The 14,016-nt window shown below is 38.4% G+C and overlaps 1 protein-coding gene across 4 annotated transcripts in view; it reads left to right on the forward strand.

Moving 5' to 3' along the window:
- The window catches only part of LOC100702270 (inactive dipeptidyl peptidase 10), a 118,590-nt gene that overhangs the window by 56,500 nt on the left and 48,074 nt on the right, over positions 1–14,016 (forward strand). The window lies entirely within an intron of this gene.

Consider the following 14,016-nt stretch of genomic DNA (forward strand, 5'->3'; position numbering starts at 1 on the left):
ACTGTGCCGCCGACTTTTTATCTGTTGATTTATCCTGATTTATCATGTGTTTTACTCTAGATTAGTTGGACGGTAAACTCATCAGTAAAGTGGAAAGTAGAGTCATTTTCTTATTGACTTCCTTATAACCTGAGGAGGAAGAGTCACTTTACGTTGGCTGTCAGGAAGAATGGCCATTGGTTTCATATTTCAGACCTGGAGGTTACATCTTGTTAGTTTTGATGTAGTCTTAGTCCAAGAACACATAGTACTCCATAAGCTAATACTGAAGCCTTGTTGTTTTGTTAGCTGCCTCCTCATATTTGTTTACCAACACTTTAAATTATTTTCATCTAGATCTCCTTTCACTGGATTCATAGCCCTTTGTGACCATCGATTTCCACTGCAACAACTAACTTTCATATGTTAAGAAATAAAAATGAAACATTTGCATGCATTATTTAGGTACACGTGGTTTTGAAATAAACATATTTTTCCAGCAGCTGTAGAAATCTCTCCAAACATCCGCCATGATGGATTTTTAATCAGTTTTATATAATGGGATAATGGAGCAATCCTAGCTACAATAGCACTAACTTTTTATGTGCCTTTATTTTTGGAAAGAAAAACAAAAGTATTGCTGCCAATATCTGGCTTTGATGCAGAGAATCATAGTTTCATTTTAATTGTGAACCAAGGTCATGAGTTGTGGCCCCTGCAGAGTGAGGTGAAGATGATGTAGCTCAGGATGGAGGAGGTGTGGACGATGTGTGAGGAAAGCGACATGTGATGTAGTGCAGGGGAATAAAACTGTGCAAACAGCACAGAGGTGAAGTCTGTGTGACAGTTCGAGAGGCCTGATGAGAGGTGTTGTTTGGTATTTTTATCTTTTGAAAGAAAAAAAATCAGTTCTTTAGTTTCAAGAACAGCTGCTCATGTAGAAAACTTTACACAGTTTTAGTTGGTGCACGATTTCCTGTCTGTCACTGAGACAAAGATCATCTTTAAAGGTAAACGTTTTAAAGCTGGGTGTCTGGAATATTTAAAGACTTCATTTAGATTTCATTTTAATTGAAGATAGAATTAAATGTTAGAAGCACAGGTTAGTTCCAGAAAATATTATTTATATTTCCCCTGTTTATTCCTCATTTGTTTATTTATTTAAAAAAAAATAAAAAAATAAAAATAGTTTAATAATTTAAACATCCATCCTCTTACGCTTAACCAGTTCAGGGTTGCTGTGGCATGAAGTTTATCCCTGCAGTCACTGCTCGCCGTGCTGCAACCACTAATTAAAATTAAATTAGAAAAATTAATTAAAACTACTCTTAATTAATATGGCTTCTTATATGACTGTTAAATATTACATTAAAAGATTAAAAGACTAAATCAATAAAAAACTAATTCAAAATAAATACAAATACACGATATATTTAATTAAAAATAACATTTATACTTGCATTGGGTAAAAGAGTTTGCACAGCCACAATATGTTTTCCTAAATATGTTTTGTAGGGAAATGTAAATGCTGCTTTAGCTTTGTCCTGGGTACTCTTTTCTTCATCTATTTCTGGTCTCCACCAGCTTTTGAGGGAAATATGTTGACGTGTAACTGCTGACCAGCTAGTCCACCACTGTGCTCACCAGCCTCTAACTCAGGGGCGGATCTAGAGAAATTTAGTTAGGGTGGCATGAGGGTGGCAAAGAAATCAAATGGGGTGGCAAAATCAAAACTTAACTTTCACACTGTTTTTTGTTAGAAAACAATCACATTGTTAGATGCTTAAATTACACAAAATGTCAGAAATCTGCACTGTCATGAACAAAAATTTAAACCTAATTTTTCATGATTTGTTGGATCAACCCACTGAGGTCTGAAATACAACAGCCATTTTTGACTCCTTTTGAGTTTACATTTGTATTTCACCCTCAAATTGTTTCATTTTATTTTTTTCCCCTTGCCTTGTTTGGTATCATTCTTTTCAGCTCAACTGAATTTAGTTGTTTTTTTCACTGACATACTGCATTAGTATTACTGATCTGAAATCACACAAAGAACTTAAAATCCTAGTAGTATTTTTTACTGTAAAAAAAACCACAGACATGTTGAGTCAATTTTTATAACTTGAAATGCAAATATAAATTGTACATTTTGTAAACATATACAACTATTTATCTAAAAATGCAGCCAATACACCTGCCTTTTCTTTTTCATTTTATGCAACCATTTAAAAATATTACTAAAACTAAAGTGAGAGAACAATCAGGTTTCGCAATAAGATGCCCCACAAATGATGTGTTCCAGTTAAAAAAAGTTTGTCCACCAAAAGACAGAGGAGAACAGCACAGGGATAAACCTGCAGCCTGACAGCAGGAGGTGTATCACTCCTGGTTTTCAATACAGCGTTTACACTGCAATGTGCCTTTGTGACATTCATTAGTGCCCTCAATGACACACAAAACAAAACGACTACACAACAGAACAACTACACAAGACAACACAACACACTAAACGTCACAAATCGGCCACATCTAAAAACTCTCTCTCTCTCTCTCTCTCTCTTTCACTCGCTCCCTCTGTCTCGCTGCCGTTACCGTCACTCCCAAAACTCTCCCCTCTTCCTAAACAACCAAATCCCACGTGTTGACTTTTTAAAAAAAAAATTGGTCGACATGGTACATTTTTCCACCGATAGGAAAGAGGTGGCTTTTTTTCCTTTCTTTACTGTTTTCGCGCTGTCCTTAGAAAACGCTTAAAACACACACACACAAAAACGTGACGACAGTATTTAGAACAAAGCATGGTTTATATATATTATCATAACTCTGGATTCACTGGCCTGTAATTAAAATTTAAAAACTTTGAAGTCCGAACTTTCAATGTGGGCTGAAATAGAGACTCAGCGTGGCTGCAGCTTGTTGCTATGCCAGCTTAAAATAGTCATGTGATTTAGAGGTGCAACGTGTCCGTGGACCACAGAGGGTTAATAACACTCACCTTCATTCCATTTCCAGAGTGTAACATCCAACCACCTGTGTAAAATCCGAAATTCCCATGGTGTTGTTCAAAATGTGCTCTGGCACAATTATAAGCATCGCTTGCTACTGAAAACAAGAAAAAAAGCCGGTCCTGCTATGGGCTGAACCATTTGTTAATGGTGGAGGGGGGGGGGGGGGACACTATGCAATATATTCAGTTTTAGCATTTATATTCATTGCTGACTGTAACTACGCTCAAACTGTTAATGCTATCTTATTTTAATAAACAACACTATCATATGCAAAACTGGGGTGGCACTTGGGGTGGCAAGGGATCATTTTAGGGTGGCACTTGCCACCCCATGCCACCCTTCTAGATCCGCCCCTGCTCTAACTGGGTCTGCTAGCTGTTTTGTACTGAGCAGGTAACATACAGGTGAGTTTCTAGAGGTTTTTCTATGAGCACAAGCTCCACCTGCAGTCGATATAATGTGTTGCTGTAGCTGGTTGTGATTAAAGAAAACAAACCAGACCACCTTCATTTATATTCATAAAATACTAATACTGTAAACAACATTACGCTATTATGCTTTTCCTCATTTATTGTCATATAAATACTGATGTATGTATTTACTGAATCTTCACAGCAATTCTAATTGTAAACATGTACAATTGCTGCGAGCCAAAAGCTTAGGTCTCAGACATCTTTAAAGTCCATTTTTTCTACTCTTAGCTGAGTATGATGTCATTGAGAGCAGATATCCCTTAGCTCCACCCAACTACTTGTTTCTAAGAGGCAGCCAATCACAAGAACGTTGGCTTAAAGGGAGGTTAGAAAGCTACAATTGTTTATTTGAGAGACAACGCAAACTGAGAAGTGGCACCAGGGCCCAATGCAAGATAAATAAAGATTATTTTGGACTTTGATTCATGCAAAGCTACTCTGGCAGAGCCCAGGAATTAATAGATGGGGATGGAAATGAGTCAGATAGGTCTTCTTGAAGGCTAGAGAAATATGATGGTTAATTAATAAACTTTCCTGTTTTTATCTAACCAAGACAATTACATTTTTCTAAACTTGAAATCCAAAGCAGACTTCTCTTCTTCTCTTCAGAGCTGGTTAGAGTGGGTTGGTAAGCTGATGAGCATTTAATAAAGTATTTTCCAGATAAATTCAGCTAACCACAGGATGGACACTTTCCTCCCACTGGGGGAGAAAAACCGCGTTGAGAGAGCCGTGGGTAAAAAGTTCAGAGCACTGTGGGAAGTGCATTAGCTGGAAATGAGAATCTCTCCACCTGAGGTTTCATTACAGACTCCAAACATTTGTCAGTGAGCAGAGGGGGTCTGTTATCGTTTCATAAAAACACTTACTCACTTTTCATGATAATTTGTTTAGTTTTACTACTTTTTGCCTCTCTGTTTGACAAACCTCTGGTTCATTTATTGACATCAAACTGCCTCAAGCGTCTCTAACTTTCACCATTTTCACATGTGTGAATCACTTTTTAGAGCCAAAGGTTGTTTTTTTGTTTTTTTATTCAGTCCCTGATTTATTTTATTTTTTTTATATGTCTGTCACTGTATAAACACATAAGCTAGCTGGAGTGACTCCTGCTGACCTGCATATTCAAATGCAGATGGCTTCTCTGTGTTAGAGCTCAACAGCCTGCAGTGACTCAACATAAACATCCACAACCCCTGTGACAAACCATGGTTGAGGAATAATAATGACTGTAATTGTAAAAAAGCCAGAAAAAGTCACAGAAGGTAATCACTGTTCATCATGAACACATGATGTTAAAAATACAGATATTTTTACACGTCTAGGAATCAGATATTTTGCTTGTACAAGAGGAATTTAAATGGCCTTACTTCCTGATCTTCATGATGAGGTCATCAAAGTGTAGCAGGGTGACATCGTCACCATAAGGAATCAAATACGAATAAACCTCAAGACAGTTTTGACTTTTATTAATTGTAAAACTGGTACGAAGAGTTGTTGAAAGAACTTTTCTGTCTGTAAGGTCTTTGGCTTCTATTGCTGTTAGCCTGTGTTAGCTGGTGTTAATGTCTGTTAGCTGGTCCTAGCCTCTGTTAGCTCATGTTAGCTGCTGTTAGCCACGTTTGTGAAACTGTCTTTTAAATGGATGAAACCTTGTTGAGCTTGGACTCTTAGAGAAATAACTCTCATATGATGTGATAATGTAATCAAACTGTTTATCTGAGGGAAAGTTTGACTTTTAGGACACTCAAGCATAATTTTTTGACATAAGGTTAGTTGATAACCAGCTGTTCTGTTTTTTTCAGCGGCTTGGTCTTAGTGTTAGGAACAAATAAGTAAGTAAGTAAGTAAAGTTTATTTATATAGCACCTTTCACAGACGTGTCACAAACTGCCTTACAAGAAAGGCAAGAAAACACAATACAGTCATAAATACATCATAAAAACCCTCGTCTAATTAAAAGCTTTTTGAATTAAAAATATCTTTAGCTGCTTTTTGAAGGTCTCCACTGAGTCCAGACACCGTAGAAATAAAGGAAAGCTTTTTCCCACCAAAGAAATAGCTTCATCAAAAATAACACCCAGGTTTCTAAGGTTATGTTTCTGTGAGGAACCGAAATCACCCAGTCGCTGTTTAATATCAGGTTAAACAGCGACTGCCAGATGCCAGATGTTTTTTTTCCTTTCTTTCTTCTTTTGTTTTTATATACTTTTGGAGGCAGGTGAGAGATGCTGCTCCACACCTGTACAGTTCCTCCGTTGTAGTCTTCCCTTGGCTGGCGTCTCACCTCAGCAAGGACCTGCGGTGCACCAGACAGTGTGCAGATTATTGCACACTGTCTGGTGCAATAATCAAAGTTTCTGTTTTGGCTGGGTTTAGCTGTAAGCAATTATTGTTCAACCATTGTTTAATGTTGGTTAAACAGTCAATCAGATCGGAGAGCTTATGAACTTCAGAAGGCTTAAATGAATAGTATAGCTGAATATTGTCAACAAAAAGATGATAAGATACTTCAGGAAACTGCTGTATTATCTGGCTTAAAGGAAGAATGTATATTAAAAACAGAATAGGTCCCAGCACGGAGCCCTGAGGAACTCCACACAGCAACTCTGTAGTTTCCGACATGATCTGGTTTGCAGACACACTAAAACTCCTTTCAGATCTATAAGATGAAAAACAGTCTAGAACAGAGCCAGACATCCCAACCAGGTCTCTCAATCTGTTTATAAGGATTGTATGATTGACTGTATCAAAGGCTGAGATAAGGTCTACCAAGACTAGGACTGTGTATTCTCCGGAGTCTGCTGACATCATAATATCATTAGTGACTTTTAGTAGTGCTGTCTCAGTGGAATGCAATTTACGAAAACCAGATTGGAACCGTCATAGATGTTGTGTTTCTCCAAGTATGCTGTAAGGTGGACAGCAACTGCCTTCTCAAAGAGTTTTGACATAAATGGGAGTTTGGAGATAGGTCTAAAATGTTGAAGTAGTGTTGGATCCAGGGTGGGTTTTTTAAACCTTGGTTCCACAATGGCATATGTATGCACGTTTTTGAATGTTAGAGCCCTGACCTTCAGTTCAGAAAAGATGAGGTTAGGAGAAAGAGATGATGAAAATATACATGTACCAATGTTAAATGGTCATAGCTCTCTCGCTCTCTCTCTGCTCCTGTGTGTTTTTAATGGATTAAAGTTTACGAGAACATATCAGTTTGTTGGAAGATGTAATTACACATTAAACAATGTAAACTGATGAGTACAGCATTCTTGTTTTCTATTAAATACTTCAAAAATGACTTACTTTACCTTTAAATAACCAAGAACATATTTCTCTAAAATTAAAAGTAATATTGTTTGTTTAACAAAAACAAAATAGAGACGATGAATAGCAAAGGTGGAGTGGTGAACTTGAAAATTGTACTTGTAAGTTTTCATAAATTTCTCAAAGAAAGCATGAGTGAACCTTATTTTTTGCCCCAGTTACACAACAAATGGACACTCGATACGAAAAGAGTTTTCATGCGACGGTGTAGAGTCCTGTGAAAACTTTCTTTTTCATATGACTCTATATCTGTGATCTGTGACACACTGTGGTGGCCAAATGACATGAAGCCATATAAAGAGCGTGGTAAAATGACTTGAGTGAAATGCTTTATAGTCATGCTTTTGGTAAATATCAGCATGGCAGCAGATTGTCGAATGGAGTCAAAGTGACACAGACAAATAGACAATAGGGTTCAAATCCGGCTGATTGTTGTTTTGTGTTTTGAGGGGTTTTTTGTTGCAGCTGCAGCTCAGCTGGTCTGTTACTAATTGTGACATTTGTGTTAAAGTGTCCTTGAGTCAAACTCTCAGTGTGTGTATGTGGGAGAAAAATATCTGTTACTGAGGATAATAAAAGCCAATTCACAGCTCTCAAACATTGCATCACCCTAACCACCTGAGTTCACTGACTCTTCTCCTCTTCAATCTTTCCCCGGGCCACGTCGCCACTGCCTCCTCATTACATTTTTCACCCGTGTTGCATAAGACTCGGCCCGCTAGCGGCGTTACAGCACAACCTTGATCTGCGGTCTAGGGCTGTGTTGTGTCATTGCATCCCTCCACATCCTTGAGCTCCTGTTCAAGTCTAAATGTGGACAATCTCAAAGGCTTGCGTTGTTTAACTGGCTCCGTGACAGAGTGACAGATTGTGTTTGTATCCAGGCTTGGAGAATGAAAAAAAAGAAAAACCAAAGAAGAAGCAGAATGTAAATAGCAGCTATAGATGGCAGAGCTGAAGAGGAGGGACTCTGGCAACGTGATAGCTAAATTATTGCATTTGTGGTAAATTAGACAACTAAATACACCCATAACACCTTTCCGGAGACTTGCTGAGAGTGACAGAAGGTGAGAGGAAGAAAGACAGACAGAAGGACAGAGGTGGAGGGGGACGGTGAGAGACAGTCCTCCTGCTCTGGCTGTGAAACACAGATCCACCTCCTGCTGTGTCCTTCCCTTCCACAGAGAGATAATACTAATGGCTAGTCTTATGGCCTGTGGCTTTTCATAATGGGCTGTGGATGTTTAGTCCTCTAACACACACAAACATACACACACGTCGATGTATGTGTAGAAGCAAGCAAGAAGCTGGTGTAAGGCTAACTGCTGTTGTTTTTTCAGGTAATTATTGTAATTTTATTAAGTTAATTCAATGATACACCTACTTGAGAACCAATTTTAGTAAATAAATCATTGTTACAATATAATTTATAGTGTGCGTAATGGGAAGTGGCAGTGCAAAGAATGTCAGCGACTGCGAATGACACATCTTTAGTAGTCGCTGATTGGTGCTGAAATGAGATCATCAGTCATGTTTAAGGTCTTTTATAGCCTTTGGTATCACTACCTGCTGATCTAGAGGCTGCAAACAGAAGCATCCTTCACCTGATCTGTATTTTTAGGTCCAGTATTCCAGTACTGGAAAACCAAAATAATCCTAGTTTGTGACTTTAAAAAGAAATGTTTTCCCCCAGTTGGGCTCTTCCATTAGTACCGTCACTGAAAATGGGATTTGGGGAGTGAAGATTCGCTTACTGTATGTTGCAAATATACCAGCAGTCGTCAGCTGTTGGACAAAAAAAATGACCATATCACCAAAATCTTTCAGAGAGAACTTTGATCTAAATGTTATTTTGGTGTCATGATTATACAGTTGTGGTGAGAAGTTTATATCTGCTTATTATTGGCATGAATGAAATGATATTTTTTTATGATTTCTTTGAACTTCTCTTTTTCCAGAGTGGAATGATTGCACAGCATGCAATTTAATAACAAGAAGCGGGTGCACAACTTTGAATTTTTTTTTGATTTTCTGTAATCCACACAGGCTCAAATATATACACACAGCCACACTAATATTTGGTTAAATTTCCCTTAGCACGTTGACCCTCGACCAGAAACTTTTGGTAGCCATCAACAAGCTTCGGGCATAATTCTGGCTGATATTTGGCTGCTCTTCTTGGCACAATTGGTAGAGTTCATTTCAACTGGATGGTTTCCTGACACAGACAGAATCTTACGTTTTCCAGACTTTTAAGTGTAGTCCACAAATTTTCAACAGGGTTGAGTTCAGGGTTTTGGGAAGGCCATTCCAGAAGCTTAATGTAAGCCCGCTTTATCGATTCAAAACTAGTTTTGATATATGTTTGGTATCATTCTCCTGTTGTGTCCAAGTTTCAATTGTGAAGTTGAAGAATTTGCAGGTAGTCCTCCTCTATTATTTCATCCACTTTGTGCAGTGTACCAGTACCACTGGCAGCAACACAGCCCGAGAGCATGATGCTACCACCAGCATGCTTAACAGCTGGTACAGGTTAGGTTTTAAAGCCTCATCTTTACTTTTTCAAACATACCTCTTGTCAGTTTGGCCAGAGAGCTCAATCTTTGTCTTGTCTGAACATAAAACTTTTCTGCACAAGGCATTTAGCTCTACTCTGAGCCCCTACTGGATGAGAGCCCTTAGAGTCTTCTGAGGAATCTCATTTCTGTCACTCGTATCCGTCATCTTTTTCTGTCAGTCACTACCCGGGGGTCGTAAAGCAGGATAGGAACATAGATTAACCCAGAGTGGTCACTCCACCCCTTTCCAGCTTATTGTATGATATTTATAGTTTTATTTATTGAATCATTTTGAATAATTTCTCCCCTTTAGGGATAGATAAAATGTTTCTTCTTCTTCTTTAGATTTAGACATATATCAGCATGCAGACAGTATGCGTATGTAACATGAGGATTTAGGTGTGGTAGTCTTGTTTTTTGTATCTTTTCAGCAGTTTGAACTTAAAGAAATTAGTTATTTGCATCCATCCTTCCTGTGTTTGCTCTGGGGGTACGTGCTCTAAGCAATCAGGAAGAAGATTTGGACGTGTTTGTTTTGCTCTGGTTTCCTGATGAGGCTGAGATTACATATTATTTTAATGATATTCAGAACTTGTTTGGCAGCGACTGAACTCAAGAAGCTGCAATCTCACAGCTTAATTTTTTTTCTGTTATTATTATTGTTGAAGTGTTTGCTTTGTTTTCACTCAATTTGTCAACCGTGTCTTGAACTGCTTTTATTAGTGTCCTTCATGGTGTTAAATTAGGGCCGAGCAGCTATTGAAGCCTAACAAAGTTATAAGAGGAGAGAAAAGGAAATAAGTCAGAGGTTGTCAAGGAAGCAATTTCCATCATGTGTGAATTACACCCACAACATCTCCAGGAGGCCCGGCAGTAAATTCAAGCCCAGACCTCGCTCGTCTGCGCTGTCTCTGGGCTCTCATCGCACCTGATCGACATTAGATTTACACCACACTGCATGTCAGGCAGCAATTTTCCAAATTCATCATCAATCTCAACAAAACAGCTAATGGGGCAGGCGACTCTGTAGGCCTGAAAAATTAATTACCACCAAAAGCCCACAGTGCAGCGTTTGTCAGAGCGAACAGCTAACTGTTAACTTTCTAAACGTCTTCATTATTTTAACATCACTACCATCTACCATCTATACGGCCTCCTCCTCACTAAACCTGCTCTGTCGGTTTGAAAGTGCACCTGTTTATCTGCATTTGTGGTATATTATTGTAATGTATGGACAATTTATGTGTTTTTGAGCTCAGGATGAAGAAAACATCCAGCTGCTTATGCAACAGAGCGATAATGTGTGTGTGTGTGTGTGTGTGTGTGTGTGTGTGTGTGTGTGTGTGTGTGTGTGTGTGTGTGTGTGTGTGTGTGTGTGTGTGTGTGTGTGTGCAATCACTTATGGGTGAGTGCTGCTCAGCTTGTCATACATGATTGCTAATGAGGTTTGGACAAACAATAGTCTAGATCCTTAGTAGAGACTCACATGAGTAAAACATGATTACATAACATAAATAATGTGAAAACAATACTGCACATCCTCTATAAAAGTTCAGGTCGATCGCTATTACTGGTGCACAGAGACTTCCAGTGGATAAGGGGGCTTCAAGAGATGGGCAAAATGGGTATGTGGACACCTCAGCATTAAACTTTTATTCTATATCATGTTGAAAATAAGCTGCTACCTCCAGAGTTGAAAATAGATGCAAAAGCTGCAGTTCTTCTAGTGTCCACTTGAGGGTGCCTTGAAAAGTGAGTCAGTCCCCATAGACTCCTATGTTAAAATGTCTGACTTTACATTAGAAACAAACATGTTTACAGTCAAAAAAGGTTTTGATCTCTGTTAGATAATTTCCTTATTTAAATATATGCGATTAATTTTTATTCCATGTTTCACTTCAAGAAGTTACAGTAAATATTTTTTTAGGTTATTTAATATTAACAAAAAACCCATTGTACTCATAAATATACACTGATGAGTATTTCATTGCATCTTCCAGCGAACTGATTCATTCTCATAAACTCAAAATCAATCCATTCAAAGTCTGTAGGTTTCTGGAGATGAACATCGCCATTTTCCGCTTTATATCACACTTTATATATTTGGATAGAAACCAGACACATACATGTAGTACACCTTATCAGCATTACAAAGTGTTTCCCACACACTTTTAAGTTTTCAATTTGAAATGGAAGGGTTAATAAAATACACCTTTTGAATACACATTTCAATCTGCTGTCATCTAGTGGTGAGATATTACACAGTGTACCCTTTAAAGTTTAAATTTATGCAAAATTACGGGCATCACCACAAGTGGGTTCTGTTTGTTTTGTTCAGGTAGATTTTATTTGTACTTGTATTTGTATTTGTACTTGTACTATATTTATTTGAACTTCTGGGGCAGCTGGGGGTGGACTCCAACTGTTGGTAACTGCCACCCAAGTCTTATTTGCTTCCTCATATTTAGATGTTGGCCAATATGGTGGTGGAGTGGTGAGCACGATTACTTCACAGCAATAAGGTCCTGGGCTCCAATCTACTCACCAACTGGAGCCTGTCTACGTCGAGTGTGCATGGGAATTTTCTGGGTCCTCTGGCTTCTTCCCACACTCCAAAGATGTACATGTTAGGTCAACTGGAGATTCTAAATTGGCTGAGAGCATGAGTGGTTTTTATCTCTCTGTTTTAGCCCTGTGACAGACAGGTTATCTGTCCACAGTGTACCCTGCCTCTCGCCCCATGACAGCTGGGATAGGCTCCAGCCCCCTTGCAGTCCTGAATTGTATAAGCAGTTTAAAAAGTGGATGGCTGTTAAGATGGTTTCTTTTGGAGATTAGAGTCTAGGCAGACCTTTGACGTCATCGCTGCTGGGTTTTTGTGACGCAGGAAACTAGCCTCTAATTCAACATGGAGAATAGTCGTAATGAGGGGTTGTTCTCAAAGCTCTTCTTCTTGAATATATACGAACTCCTGCCATTTTCTCTAAAATTTAAAAGGACAAGGGGAAAGTCAGTGATGACCAGTGACTGCTAGCTTGCGCTGTTGGTATTTAGTTTTTTAAATGATAAGCTCTAAAATATCTTTATAAATTACTTTTTAGTCATTATCAGGTGAAACATGCCATGCAAGTTGTATATACATATATATAATTCAATACATATCAGACCATGTTAAAAGTGTGTTTTTTCGTCATAAGTGTTTTCAGGCCCATCTTTGCCCACTATGAGTAACAAAGAGGTAACAAAAGCAGTAAGTTTCCAGCACCAAAACGAAGAGGTGAGCAGCAGGGGCTCAGTAAATAAAGCAGATCATCAACTAATCAGAAAGTCAGTGGTTGAAAAAAATGATCCAGCTCCTCTAGTCTGTATGTTAAAGGTGAGTCCAATGTAGCTGCACAGTGTGTTCATTTTCCAGCTTTGGCATATTTCTTTTCAAAAAACAGAGATAATTGTAGCCACTTGCAGTTGGATCAAACCAGCAATATTACGTATTTATGCTAAAAATGGTTGCATCTATTCATGTGTTTGTCTTCTCTAACAATGTGAATGCACATTAGCTTTTTTACGCTGCATTAGAGCACATTCAGCCGGAAAGCTGCCTCTGCTCGTATAGCAGTGAGTGAGTGATTGCCGCTTCTGCAATCAGCCACAAATTCACTCTAAATGAGTTTCAGGAGCTTGTGAAGAGGGAAGGCGAGGGAGGCACAGCTGCTTCTGGTTCAGTGTGGTTAACGTGTGAAGCAGAGTGATTTTTCAAGAAATTAAAATCAGCAGTTAACACCATTTTTATTATGACTGAAACAGACTAAAGAAACTTTGAGTAAGAGTTTTTTTTATTCTTTATTAATTCAGGCTGTCATCAGTTCACTTCATCTCCCCATAAAAGTAAAACACGGTTATCATCATTTAAACTTGTGACTTGTCAAAACTCAAATGAACGATTAAAGTAAATTTTAAATTTAATTTTATTCCAGATGTAGAAGATAGGGACCAGGTCAGCTACCACTCAGAGGCAGTTGCTGTCTTGATAATTGGTGCCTCAAGATGGGAAGTTAAGTTGGTCAAGTTGGGAGTTACATGCAATTCTTGAAAATTGGCAGTTCTGTTTGTGGCATTACAGCTATTAACTGTAATAAACTGGGGAAATGTGCAAATCTGCTACTGTCTACATAGACAGAAGGTCAACCAGAATCTCATACACTCAAAAAAAATTATGCCCCAAATTGCTGACTTGAATAATTTAATTACATGTAATTTTTGTGCGATTTTGTCACAGAAGTCCAAAGTAAAATGTTAAAATTAATGGAATCTGATCAAGGGAAATTTACTTGATTGTTATATGTGTAGTTATATGTAGTGCAGAGTTGCACTCAGACTGATTGCAACATGTTGGCAGTCTGTGTTTATAGGTTAGATAGTTATTCACAAACCTTCACCGGTGCGTCTGAGAGGGATTGCAAGCAGTCGTTGCAGTCAGAGTTGAATGACGATTGTTTGGAGACAGGTTGCCTCTCACAAAGTGAAGTATGCAACTGTTCAGAGGGTGAATGTGTTGCACACTCTCAGACAACCACTATTTTTGTTTTCCTAGTTTCGAAGAGGTTGCCGTCCTGTTTTGACTCCATGGTCATCTCAGCCACAGAACACAGAAGTCTACTTTAAGGGCACAAA

The sequence above is a fragment of the Oreochromis niloticus genome, linkage group LG23 (assembly GCF_001858045.2).
Source record: "Oreochromis niloticus isolate F11D_XX linkage group LG23, O_niloticus_UMD_NMBU, whole genome shotgun sequence".
Lineage (NCBI taxonomy): Eukaryota > Metazoa > Chordata > Actinopteri > Cichliformes > Cichlidae > Oreochromis > Oreochromis niloticus.